The sequence below is a fragment of the Ascaphus truei genome, chromosome 16 (assembly GCF_040206685.1).
Source record: "Ascaphus truei isolate aAscTru1 chromosome 16, aAscTru1.hap1, whole genome shotgun sequence".
Taxonomy (NCBI): domain Eukaryota; kingdom Metazoa; phylum Chordata; class Amphibia; order Anura; family Ascaphidae; genus Ascaphus; species Ascaphus truei.
The window spans coordinates 41,848,980-41,863,205 of record NC_134498.1 but is presented as its reverse complement, the minus strand read 5'-3'; the positions used below and the strand labels follow the sequence as shown (position 1 = coordinate 41,863,205).

At 42.2% G+C, this 14,226-nt stretch overlaps 1 long non-coding RNA gene across 2 annotated transcripts in view; it reads left to right on the top strand.

Annotated features, from left to right (window-relative positions):
- Positions 1-9,293, top strand: part of LOC142467707 (uncharacterized) — a 9,966-nt gene extending 673 nt beyond the window's left edge. The window contains exons 2-4 of one of the 2 annotated variants that reach the window (XR_012788487.1): positions 6,004-6,107; positions 8,449-8,635; positions 8,994-9,293. This is a non-coding gene — a long non-coding RNA (uncharacterized LOC142467707). Of the gene's footprint in view, positions 1-6,003; positions 6,108-8,448 lie in introns of both variants that reach the window. The other variant, XR_012788486.1, reaches the window with a different exon arrangement.
- Positions 9,294-14,226: the final 4,933 nt, after the last annotated feature.

Genomic DNA, 14,226 nt, shown 5'->3' with positions numbered 1-14,226 from the left:
AAAGAGAGACTGGATCAAATATAACAGCTGGCATTATGAAGGATGAGCAGCATACTGTAGATGCAGGTTCTTGGAGAAGAGTCAGGACTCCGGGAGAGATTAGGGAGATGCAAATTCTGCAGCCAAGAAAGGTTGTAGCTTGTCCAATGTACTGGGGTGGGGATGGATATCTTCTTCAGACACTTACAGTTACATCTTAGAAAAATGAAACATTCCTCTCACCAGACTGAAGTTCTTGAATGATATATTTTCTCTAATTAATACTGAAACATATTAATACAGAAACATAAACATGTTGATACACCAACGTTTTGGTACACAGCATTTACTGGACAAACCAAAACGTGTATGTATACATACATACATACATACATACATACATACATACATACATACATACATACATACATACATACATACATGCATACATATTCCAAAACATACTGCAATTAAAATTAGAAGGCATTTTGATTCTTGGAGCCTTGGGTTAAAAATGTAGTAGCCTTCAACAATGAGAGGGAGAAAGAAAGTGATGTCTTCGATTGAAGCCTTTAATATAATAAACCAGACTGATAAACCAATCACTACAACAGCCCTCTGTTACCATGAGTTTCAGAAGCTCATAACACCATGTAACAACCATGAAATACATATAACAAACGGAATGCAGGTTACATTTTCTTCGCTTGTCTATAACTACATTTTTCTCTGAACCGTAAGACTTCATTAACACAAAACCACACAACACAAACTCTACACAATTACAACAACAATGTAGTTTTACTCACAATCCAGGAATGTTACATGCAGAAGAAGAATAGAGGGTCTCTGTCCTCAACTGCCCCCCCTGAAACTTTTACTCCCTCAGGCTGGTTTCAAGTGACTTTCCTTTTAACCGTAAAACAGACTAGCAAAGGTTATGCAGGGAACCCCAGATTTAGTATTAACAGATTCACGTCGAGAGGAGAAAAGGATCAATTGCCCCTGAGTGATTCTCATTGACTCACCACTGAGTGTTGTTAAAGATTTGGAGCATGTTCCAGTCATTTCAACCTACATTCCTTGGGCAACAATCAATCATACTACCCATATTCATTGGAAATCAAGCCATCCTGGTTCTTCATCCTACATCCTCCAGTAGTATAGTATTTCCCATGTGAATGCCATCCACACAGCCGTAATAACAATAATAAGCTCAGCGTATATTGCACATTTCAGTGACATTGTCATGCATTATTATTTTTTCACCCAAACAAATTACTTTTTATAAAAAAAAAAAAAAAACACACACACAGTACACACTGGAAGGAAGATGTGTCTGCTCCATAATTAGGGATGGCAATAGTTACAGAAATATTGATTGAACACAGCAATCTTAATGGATGTTTCTTTAATGCACAGTGCTTCTCCTGTCTCAGAGAAATTGTCACATGTATTCCCTTGTCAGTAATAAAAACTTTTATAATTAGTAATAGTAAAACATTATCCATTCCACCTCAAACAAGTGGAGACCCTCAGAGGAAGCAAGAATTGGCAATGATCTATTCAAAAGGGCAGTAACACAGGAGGGAGAGGGAGTAGGGGGCATGATAACTTTTATTGGACCAACAAGTAGTTGATATGTACAACCTCTCAGGGTAGGGGGTAGGACCTGATGAAAGACCCTGACAGGTTGGAAAACTTTGCATTCTAAGGCCGCAGCCATTGTGCGAGCGATGGCGGACGCGGCTCGAACAAAATGCAGGGGATCTATGGGGCCGGCCATAGTGCTCGCGAGCGAGCACACGCGAGGAAGTGCGATGGCGCAGCAGATTTGTCAGGAGACAAACGATCTTGATTTTGCCGCGCGACAGCCGGGTCACGTGACCGATTCAGCCAATGAGGGCGAACTAGGCGCGTGACGTCACGGCCGCATGTCCCCGTCGCTGTGGATGGCAGCCCACAGATCGCTCGGCCGACAGGCGCGCGTGACGCCATGCGCTCCGTCGCGTGCGTGCTATATCCGTGGCCTAAAGTGTGGACGTTCAAGACCAAAGCTACATAGCGTACATACTGCGCCGTGTAGGAAATGAATAAAACGTATGTATTATCAATCTGGTTCTAAGTATTTAGCTGCCAAAGTTCCAAAATGAAACATCCTCACACATTACCCTTCCAATGGATAATTGACCTAATCAGCGCTGACAACTGTCAAATAAAGCTACAGGATATATTACAGTCTGCTCTTGTACGCAGTCTTCAAATATGTCTTCTGCTGTATTGTGTGGCTCAGGTCCTGCACGGATGGGGATTTACGATGCGCATGTTAAAGTGTCTGGAGCTTAGTTTTAAAATGAGCTATTGCTTTGAAAAACCTGCCACAGGTTGGTAATGTGTGAAAGCTCCAATGGTATTTTCCATTCCTGTTGTTATTCGCAATGCTTTGCATGCCATTCAGCAAGGAAAGGTTAAGTGGCTTTCTGAGCATTTGCTGCAATTCTTGCTACTGCAGGAAACCAGTTACTGTTCTGTTTCAGTGGCTGAGAGGATATTAAACAGAATGTTGTCTCGTCTTGGTCTGGGTTATCATGACAGGGAACGGGTTCCACTAATTAAGCGGGAGAGAGGGGGGGGCATCGCTAGGGTAAATATTTAGGCACGGAGAGGGGAGGGGGTTCATCGCTAGGGTAAATATTTAGCACGGAGAGGGGGGCATCGCTAGGGTAAATATTTAGCACGGAGAGGGGGAGAGGGGGGGGCATTGTTAGGGTAAATATTTAGGCCTGACTAATGACTGGTTACTTGGATGTATACTTTATATGGCGCCCACAGTGTAAGCTTATGCAGCCTGGTCTATCATCTTGATAATTTGCAGCCAATTATGAGACTAAAAATTAAGTTTACATTTTTAAATCATGTTTTGGAACTGTTTTCGCCGCCGGAGGGGCGATGCTGGCTGGAGGGGCCCCGCTGCAGAGTTAAGGCCGGCCCACATAGTTCCATAGTAGATGAGGTTGCAAAATGACATATGCTCATCAAGTTCAACCTATGCTAAATGTAGATGACAGATACTTATTCTAATAAAATAAATAAATGTGCAATATATTTAGTTTCTACTTTTTTTTTACACACTGATCACACTCCCCTTTATTTTGTGGAAGTATATCCCTATTTTCCTGTCCACGCAGTCTGACAGCAGATCTACCAATCTTTACATTTCAAATAGTGCAATAATAGTTTTCAATCTGCAGCTAGCGGTACAGATGTGTTGATGACCACAAGGCAACACAGACTCTTTGTCACGTCTTTTGACTGACAACCCTCTTCTTCTCTGTGTGTCTCCCAGCACATTATTGCCCGCTCATCCCCTTTCATCTGGCAATCTTTACATTCGCACCCTTGACCCTCTATTTATTCCAACCTAATGTAAGTTCATTGTCTGCGTGGTTAAAGTTCTCAATGGATTAGTTGTTATATACAGTATATATATCCCAAATCTTGTTACATGGTCTCTTCTATGTTTCTACTGCATCCAATTGCAGATCACTGTAGCTCACCCCATTATAATTTCCATGAAATACACTTTGCAAAACTCTACGTAGAATGCCCCTTGTTTCATTAACACCCGGCCCCCTTATTGTAACTTTAAGTTAGCTCTAAAAACCACAAGGAAATGTATGCGAATCCCACCACGACTTGGCACAATCTCTTCCTCCAGCAGTTTACCGCACCATGTGTTTTTATGGAAAGTTAGGAATTGTTTATCTTCCTATGTCTGTTGCTATCCATTGGTCAATTTTGGAATACAGGTAGTCCTCGTTATCTAACGTTTCACTTTACAACGAATGGCATATCCAACGCTTTACAAGGCAACCCTCAGGGCCGTTTTTCGACGCCGGAATGCGTTATCCAACGCTCACCGCCACTGATTAACATGGGACGCGCTTTACAACGGTGTCACTATCCAACGCTACTTCCAGAACGGATTCTGTTTGATAACCGAGGACTGCCTGTACTGTATGTTTTTTTTAAATAACGTATGATATCTGTGTTACTTTTTAGCTGTGCAGGGTATTGGTTCTGAAAGAAATTGGCTATTATGTAATCAAGATAGCATTTGTCTACGATAACTATAAGGTTGATTTATTTTTTATGGGAACCAAACAGAACTATAGAGCAAATAATTACCAGCCATATGGGACATCTTAATACAGGAGTGTGCCAACTCCTGTCTTCAAGGGCCACCAACAGTGTCTGCTTCAGCACAGGTGTCTCAATCAATGGCTCAGTCAAAGACTGCACCACCTGTACCAAAGCAGGGATATTCATAAAATCTGATGTGTTAGTGACCCTTGAGGACTGGAGTTGGCCTCTCGTGTCTTAAAACCTCAAACTTCAGTGTGTGTATATATATATATGTGTGTGTGTATATATATATATATATATATATATATATATATATATATATATATATATATATATATATATATACAGTGGTTGACAAATCACCAAAAAATCTACTCGCCACACAAAAAAATCTACTCGCCACCTAGTACCAAACGTGTGCTGCTTGGGCCAATATTTACTCGCCCGGGGGTTAAATCCACTCGCCCGGGGCGAGCAAATATATAGGTTTGTCGAACACTGTATATATATACAGTGGTTGACAAATCACCAAAAAATCTACTCGCCACACAAAAAAATCTACTCGCCACCTAGTACCAAACGTGTGCTGCTTGGGCCAATATTTACTCGCCCGGGGGTTAAATCCACTCGCCCGGGGTGAGCAAATGTATAGGTTTGTCGAACACTGTATATATATATATACATGTAGAGGTATCAGTACCGTGTTAGCCGAGCTTCAATAATCAAAAAATAAATAGATGATATCGTTCTGTTGCTAACGAAATGCTTTTATTTGTGCGAGCTTTCGAGATACACTGATCTCTTCTTCTGGCGATGTGTACACATTGATAAAGGGCATTTTTGCCTGAAACTAGTTGGTGGACCCCTGCTGTGGCCTAGGGGGGACCCTTTTGTCCACTTTTTATGTAATAAATCTATTTTTTGTTGCTTAAAACCGTGAGCCTCCTTCTGTTATTTTGGGCAGTGCACTGCCTTATTTTTCTACTTGTAAATACAGGCATACCCCGGTTTAAGGACACTCACTTTAAGTACACTCGCGAGAAAGGACATATCGCCCAATAGGCAAACGGCAGCTCACGCATGCACCTGTCAGCACGTCCTGAACAGCAATACCGGCTCCCTACCTGTACCGAAGCTGTGCGCAAGCGGGGAGACTATAGAGCCTGTTACAAATGCGTTATTTACATCAGTTATGCACGTATATGACGATTGCAGTACAGTACATGCATCAATAAGTGGAAAAAAGTTAGTGCTTCACTTTTAGTACATTTTCGCTTTACATACATGCTCTGGACCCATTGCGTACGTTACTGTGGGGTATGCCTGTATACCTTTTTTCTACTAACCCCTTGTGTGTGCTGTCTCTTGATTCCGGATTCCAAATGGTATTATATTACTGCATTAACTTTATGGGACATGCACCTTCCATCATATTTTGTTTATGGGAGTGCCAACTGACCGCAATATATATATATATATATATATATATATATATATATATATATATATATATATATCACAGCTCAAGTTCAAATTGCTTCAAAATATGGTTCTCCGTTGTGATGGGGCTAATGACATGCCAAATTAATTCCTTACAGCTATGTATTTAGTATACATCTCTTCAATCTCAGCCACACTCTTGTTGTGCCGAAGACATTTGCACATTGGGTGATGTCTGTGAATCGTGGCTGAAGGGAAAACGTGCTATTTGTTATGCATTGAAGAATGTGCCTTCAGTTAAAATGTGTGTATTGAGTCTTTATTGTGAGTAGATCCCTGCGGTGATTTGCAGAAATCAGGCATGAATGTGTCCTCTTTATTAATAGTTTTTATTCAGCAGAATGCCACTGTTTTGTTAATTGTCATATTCTTATTCAGAGCATACTATGGAACACCGAGACAGCTGAACAAAGGAGGGGAGAGAGAAAAGATTAGAGCAAAATAAAGAAAAGTGAATCTCGGTGCAGTGATTTGATAGACATGTAAGTAAATAACACAAAAATCCAGTTAGATTGTTACTCAAAGCAGTTGACAGTTTTATCCACAGGAAACATTGTTTAAATGTACAAAATACAAATGTGTTATTTTGGTATTTAACCCCTTCCACCCCCCCCCCCCCAGGTTTTATGCCACTATTGCTGCACCATGCTATACATTATCTGTCACATTAAATGTAATGAGCCCTTGTTAATCCCTTCCATGGTGTGTAATATAAAAGGCAAATACAAGACAAATAAAGGGCAAGCAATAGGGATAAGCGCAACGGGTAAATGACAATATAAGACCCTGCCCCCAAAGAGCTTACAATCTGAGTGGTATGATGGAAGGCATACAGACACACTAGGAATAAAAGTGCATTATTAGAAGTGCAGTCAGGGGAGGTGAGGTCGAGTGCATCTGGAGTTCTTAGCAGAGGCGCAGAAAGGTTAATTAGATGCTTCTTTTTAAAGGGGGCTTTTCAGCTGGGCTGCCACTAAAACACGAATGCGTGACCCCGCTCTCTCCCGTATTGATTACTGTAACATCCTTTTATCTAGGGTTGCCACATGTACGTTTTTATAATACGGGAGCCCGAAACAAGTAGGAAAATTGAATTTAAAGCAATACATATCCTACATGTTTTCATGACAAAAAGACACAGTTTCTCTTTCTTCCCTCCCCCCCATTCTCTCTCGTCTCCCCATCTTTCTCACTCCCATTCTGTCTCTTCCCACCCCCCATCCTTTTCACTCCTCCATCCATTTCTTGTACTCCCCTGCTCCATCCATCTCTTTCCCCCTCCATCCATTTGTACCCGCTCCCCCCCCAACTATTCATTTGTCCTCCCCTTGCACCATCTCTCAGTCCCCCTTCTCGCTAAAAGTGCCCAGTCACAGTCCACAGCTCTAACCTGTGGAGTGAAGCCGTCATGGCGGCAGACACTGAAAGTTGTAATTGACTACCGGGTCAGACTGCTAGGGCGGTCTCCACCCCTGCCCTTCTCTACCACTGCCATTGTCCTCTGTAGTAACCATCCCCTGAATTGTCCCGTTGCCCTCTGAAACACGGGACGATTATGCGCCCCGACAGGACATTTCAGGGACAATTGAATGAAAAAAAAGAGACAATTCCATATATACGGGACATCTTGCGACCCTACTTTTATCTGGCCTCTTTGCCACACACCTCTCTTCCATACAATCCATTCAAAAAGCTGCTGCCCAAATCATCTCCTGCTCTCTCGCTACTGAACTCTCTCTGTTGGCTTCCTATTAAACTACAACACTCTCCTCTTTTCTTTTAAGGCTCTATACTCCTCTGCACCTACCCATCTCTCACCTCAACCCAAGGTTGCCACATCTTATCAACTTGTACCTCTACAGCCCTCTTCCATCTTAAACATTTATCACTACTCTCTCCCTACCTACTGGCCCTTTCCCCTATTACTTGAGGGAAATGGCCGCCATTTTGTTTGCTGGCCCAAAATATTCAAACAAAAGCAAAAACTTGACAAAGAAAAGTTGCATCTATCTACTAGGAAAAAAGGAATCTCAGTAGATAGGTTACCAATACTGCAGTCAGTTTTGTTGAGTAACTGATACATTTGGTGGCTAGGTAATGCTTAAAAATCAGCAGTAACTGAAGGAGCAGCTTAGTAAAAAAAAAAAGACATCGATTCTATAAACAATGACACAATGTTAAAAGCAGGGGAATCTGGTTTAATTCCCAGTGTCAGCTCCTTGTGACCTTGGGCAAATCACTTTATCTCCCTGTGCCTCAAGTACCAAACATATAGATTGTAAACTCAACTGGGCAGGGACTGTGTCTATAAAAATTCCTATGTAGAATGCTGCTTGCCGCGCACTATATTGTAATTGTGGAGCGCTTTGAGTCCCATTGGGACTATATGAAATAAAGTTATTATTATTATTTCCTGGTAAAACATTGTAGAAATAGATTGTATAAGACAGGGGTGTGCAAAGTGGGGGGCACTAGTTTTTCTGGGGGGGCACGGCTGTTACAGAGTCCCCGCTCTTCCCAGAAGGCATTTAAAATAAATGCAGGGGATCGCGTGAGGCCTCTGCAACTTCTTAACTTACCTTTGTTCCAACAACGAGTCTCCATGGCAACGTGACATCACACGACCCCGTGACGTCATTTGACGCCGGAGCTGTGCAGGGGGAGAGGGGGGGGGGGGAAGGGGAGGGGGCGAGCCAGAAGGGAGAGAAGAAAGGGGGGTGCATGACGATAAGTTTGCGCACCCCTGGTATAAGGCATCGTAGCCCTGAATAACGTGCCACTTGTTTATCAACGTATGAAGATTCCCAAATACTGTACCTACAGGTGATGTTATTGCAAGTGCACTGTGGTTAGTAACATCCAACTGCAAGACAAGACGCAGTTCCATGATGCAACATTAGGAAAGCATGCTGTCTAGAGAAATGAATACGCTCAGCACAAGAGGAGCATTCACCGATTCCCAGGCTGTCCTCAAAGTGACTGCTGTTTTAATGTCTGGCTTGCCAAAAAGGTTCATTCTGTCATATTTATTAGGTCTTTTACTTATATTTCCAGTGTTTGTGGCTATACTTTATTTTAGTAATAGCAGAACCAAAATCCATATCTTAGCAACACTAACCACCTGGGGAAAATAAATTATATATATATATATATATTATATATACATACATGGGCAGTCACTGGAAAATCTAAAGTCTTTCTTCAACTTTATAAACGTAAAAATGAGAGAGAGAGTGAGAGAGAGATTTGCCGCTGCACATTTTTGCGTCCATTTTGCAGGTGAGAAGTGCATCGGTTGTTGAATGAGTTTTAAAGCAGCAGTCTATCCTGCCTGTTTTCTTTTTAACTTAATTTTCTTTTCCCTTTAGTATATGTATCAATACAATGATAAGTAATTAGCCAAATTGCAGATCAATTGGTGAAGATTCAGCTCGGGGTTCACTAGTCGGTGCAGCAGAAGAGGACCAAAGATGCAGCGTTCTGTGGGCAAGATCATGTGACCAGGCAGTCACTAGATACAATTGGTGCACTGCTAGAGAGAGGGCAGGGCTCAAAAAGGGGTGTGCCAGAGCCTGTTTCAGACGAGGAAGGAGATGTGTCTTTGTAAATGGTTGTTATAGAAACAAAAAATGCTTGTTACATTATTATACATTAAAATGTTATTCAAAGTTGTTGTTTTTTTCCCAAAAAATAAAAAACACAAATGTAGGATATTGCTTGGTCTGCAGCTTTAAAGCACCCTATCTTTGACACCTCCCACAAATCCCGTCTCATCACAAATACCAAAATATGGACTCCTGTAATGGCCACGACCCTAAGAACTGATACATGTTTTGTGTACGCAAAGTGTCCCCAATGAAATATTACAAAATAAAAAATAAAAGGCTTCACAAGGAACAGGACAGACTCTTTAAAAAAAAAAAAAACAGTCTCTTAAAAGCAAAACAGTAGGTGTATAAATAAGAAAATGCCGCTGCACTTTGTACCACACGGCAGGTAACTGGGCTCAAGGTATACACCTGTTGGTGGCCCTTGAGGACCAGAGTCGGCCACCCCTGACCTGGACACTTAATACTGTACACATGTGGAGCTTGTATTACTAGATTTCAGATCAGCAGTGAGCTCTGCAGCTGCAGCGACAGATTACCCTCCCATGCTTCCATTGACTCAGTGAACTTGTAGGTGCAGTTCCGCAGCTCCCACCCACTTAAATGACATACTGTAACATCAACACGACGCGGGTGACAGTGCAGCGTAGTCATGGGTGAGATCTCCCAGTTAGCGACGCAGTAGCTTTAGAGACAATTACAGCACCCACACAGCTGTGTTTTGAGCTGCCCATTTAATACAATCATTGAAAAAGCTTAAGGCAAGTGGCATAATAAACTCATACATATTCCAGCGCCGGGATTCATGTTCCCATGTGAATTCTTCATCTCCAGCAGTGCTATAAAATAAAATGAGTTAAGTGAATGTAGAATATAAAAAGTAGAAAATAAAATGTAATATAAAGCAGTGAGTACACAAACCGTCTATTTATATTCTCCGTAGATTACGCCTGAAAAAAAGCCGAATATTTAACAAGACATTACAAGACAGCAAATAATACTTCAGGAGCGCATTCATCTTTTTTTTGTTTTGGTTAACAGGGTTTAGAAAGGTTACATTTATTTAAGACGGGGGCACCCTGACCTTCTCAGGAGCTGCATATGATTTTGTAGGAAATGCTAATGTGCCAACTCTAAAGTGTTTCCTTATTATCAACAGCACTCCTTCATTATGTAAATTGGCAATAAATGATTGGCACTCACAACTGTGCCTGGGAGCAGCTTATAGATAATTAGAAAGGCATGTAAGAGACACATTCATGCAAACCATTGTGATGGATCTGCAATATGTTGATTCCCTATTAATAGTTAATGATGCATGTCAAGAAGGACTTTGTTGTCCATGAGGAGATCTTTCCCTTTAAGAGAATGTGTCATTATTTTTTTCTCCTTCTCTTTCTTACTTTAGCTGGTCAAGCTTTTTCTTTTCTTTCTCTGAGCCTGGTCTATCTTGAATCCCAGCCAGGAGTAAGTAATTGAAATCTACCAGGCTGAATACCATGGAGAAGTCAATCATGAAACAAGAGTCAGTGCATTCCTCTCACTTTCCCAGTGTGCTGGAGTATTATCACAAAGAATACTCAAATGTCAGACCGGCTCAAGCATCCACGAGAAGCATTGTTTTACAGGGCATACATTAACCGGACCACTATTTCTACAGATTTTACTAACTGATACAGTACGAGTTATTTTAAAGCAGAAGTCCAAGGCTACGCTTATAGTGCCGGCGACGTCAGGCTACAGTCGCTGGAAAAATCAAATTGAGATGACTTCCAGTGATCGCGACCAAGCCGTCGCGCAGTCGTGTCGCGCTTACTATAAGCGCATGCGACGGTGGCAATCCATTTGTTTTGACGCAATGTCGCGTCGCCGGCCCTATAAGTGCAGCCTAAGCTGCCGTTTTTTTTTTTTTCTTCATTTAAATTTTTTTTTGATTTCCCTTTAATATGTGCATCAATCCACACAATGATAAGTAATTAGCTAAGTTGCCGATCGATCCGTTCTCCGGTGATCGATCTGCGAAGTTTCGGCTCGTGGGTTCACTAAATGGCTTGTTAGTGCAGCAAAAGAGGACCAAAGATGCTAAGTTCTATGGGGAAGATCATGTGACCAGACAGTCCCTAGATACAATTGGTGCGTTGCTAGAGAGAGGGCAGGGCTCAAAAAGGGGTGTGACAGAGCTTGTTTCAGAAGAAGAAGGGGATGTGACTGTATATAATTGCTATAGAAACAAAAAATACTTGTTACATTATAATACATTAAAAATGTCATTCAGAGTTGTTTAAAAAAAATGCCACAAGTATTTTACAGAACTGATTTATTAAAAAAACACACATTTAGGATGCTGCTTGGTCTGCAGCTTTAAGACATGGAATTAATGTCTATTTGTATTTACTTAAGTATTATTATAGGTGATATAATGGCTATTATCAGTACTTTTTTTCTTGCGACAAAAGGTGGGGATACTGTGGTCCCCCAACAACCTTTTTGGGAGAAGATAATAACACAGTAGCCGTCTGCGCATGCGTGAGAGCTTGCGTATGCACAGACTGCTACTGTGTCAATAGCTTACACAGTAGACGTATGAAAAAAGGTGGGGCTACAGCGTAACCCTGTATACCTCCAGGGGGGAAAAGACCCTGGCTAGTATAATGTACAACATCTATTAGAGGTTGTTAAATCAAGTCTTTGTGGTGGGACAGGCACAGGGTGCGAGATAAACATTTCTGGGCCAGTAGGACTATTAGGGTCAAGTGTTTGATCTAAACTTGGTCTGAGTTTTAGAAGCAAACCCCTATTGGTAGCAGGGTGGAGTCAGGATGAGAAGAGCCAAAATATTGGTGGCTGCGCGCTACATGCTGTGTATTAGTTACAGCAAGCAGACTTAATGGCCCCCATCCAACATCCTGATATAGTGACAAGTGGGTTCAGAGGAGCTTTTGACCCATTCGACTAACTTTTTTTTAAAAATATATATATTCTAAAACAATTTGGAAACGCTGTTGCCAGACTGCAATTGGTAAATATTAATTACGGCTGTATGCTTTATAATGTGTAATGATTTAAAAAGTATTCCCAATGAAGGAATCTGCCCAGTTTAATTGCCCGGTATTTTCCGATCCTTCTTCTTCTTACATTAGACCAGAGGTGCTCAACTCCAGTCCTTAACACCCCCCCCCCCCCACCAACAGGTTAGGTTTTAAGGATATCCCTGCTTCAGCACAGGTGACTCAATCAGTAATCAGTCCCTGCTTCATCCCAGGCGGCACAATCAGTACTTGCTTCCGTACAGGTGGCTCAATCAGAGGCTCAGTCTTCGTTTTAGCCACCTGTGCAGAAGCTGGGATATCCTAAAAACCTGACCTGTTGGGGGGGGGGGGGTTTAGGACCTGAGCACCCATGAATTAGAGCACCAATAGCTGATGAAACATCACTGAGTATGTTACCCATTAATAGACTGAGCCACTGATTGAGCCAACTGTGCTGAAGCAGGGATATTCTTAAAACCTGACCTGTTGGGCGCCCCTGGTTTATACGAACAGTCTCCAAATTGTTAATGTGCACGTCCTTTCAAGACTAAACCACGTTAAACTTGTTCCAATAAAAGGTATGGCAGACACAATCACGACTATCACTGTGTTGGTGCTAAATTGATGTTGAAAACATTATTGTGCTCCACTCTGCTTTCTTTGTAAATAAAACATAAAGCAACAAACTGACACTTCTTACATTTGATGGAGATGCAAACTGATGGCCGAGAATATTACTGGCATGCTGCATAATGGAGCTAATAGAGCCAGCTTGCTGCATAGCCAGGGGTGCTCCACCACAGTCCTCAAGCCCCCCCAAACAGGTCCGGTTTTCCGGATATCCCAGCTTCAGCACAGGTGGCTCAATCAGTCCCTGCTTCAGCACAGGTGGCTCAATCAGAGGCTCAGTCTTCGACTGAGCCTCTGATTGAGCCACCTGTGCTGAAGCTGGGATATCTTGAAAACCTGTGGGGGGGCTTGTGGACTGGAGTTGAGCACCCCTGGCATAGCAATCGTAGGGGCTAAGGCAAAAAGATCCAAAAAGGTTGATCGCATAGTGATCAGTCAAAAACTCCCATTCAAATCTGTGGGATTTTTTTGGCCTTCAGTTAGGGTTGCCAGGTAGCGCCTCCAAAAATACTGGACACAATAGTGAAAGGTGCGATGCACTCGAGATACACACACACACACACACACACACACACACACACACACACACACACACACACACACAGCTCTCAATGCTCCATGCTGTTTCCTCCTCTCCTTGGGCCCACCCTCAGGCTCCTGACACCACCTCCTGATTGGCTGTATTATCCAGCAGCAGTCAGGATGGAGAAAGCTGCCAAGCCCCCTTACAACAGCGCTGCTCGGAGAGATCCCACTGCCCCCCCAAGCCGGTCAGGTCACTATATTTGTTATTTATTTGTTATTTATATGATTACTACGTGTATTACTACTGTGAAGCGCTATGTACATTATTGGCGCTATACAAATAAAGACATACAATACAATATCCAGGGAGGTAATACCGGACACATACATGTCCAGTATTACCTCTATATTTTACTGGACAGTGTCCAAATACAGGACAGTCCGGTTCAAAACTGGACACCTGGCAACCCTAGCTTCAGAACATATTGAATAAGCCACTTAGACACCTACTCAACATGCCGGGAAGCCGCTTACGGAGAAAGGATCAGCTCGATTCAAATGAAAGGGACTCAAATCTTCTTTGGCACAGAGAAGTGGCTTCACAGCATACTGAAAACGGTCCTTAGTGCTCTTTACTACCAATGGGACGACAAACTCTTATATACAGTGCAGCACTTGCAATTTTAATAATTGAGATGAGTAGCTAGGGTTTGTATTACCACCCTTGTATCAAAACACTCCAGAGGATGAAGCCTCTTACCCAAGCTTTGCCGTTTTGACTTTTTCCAATTACTAGGAAATATATTGCT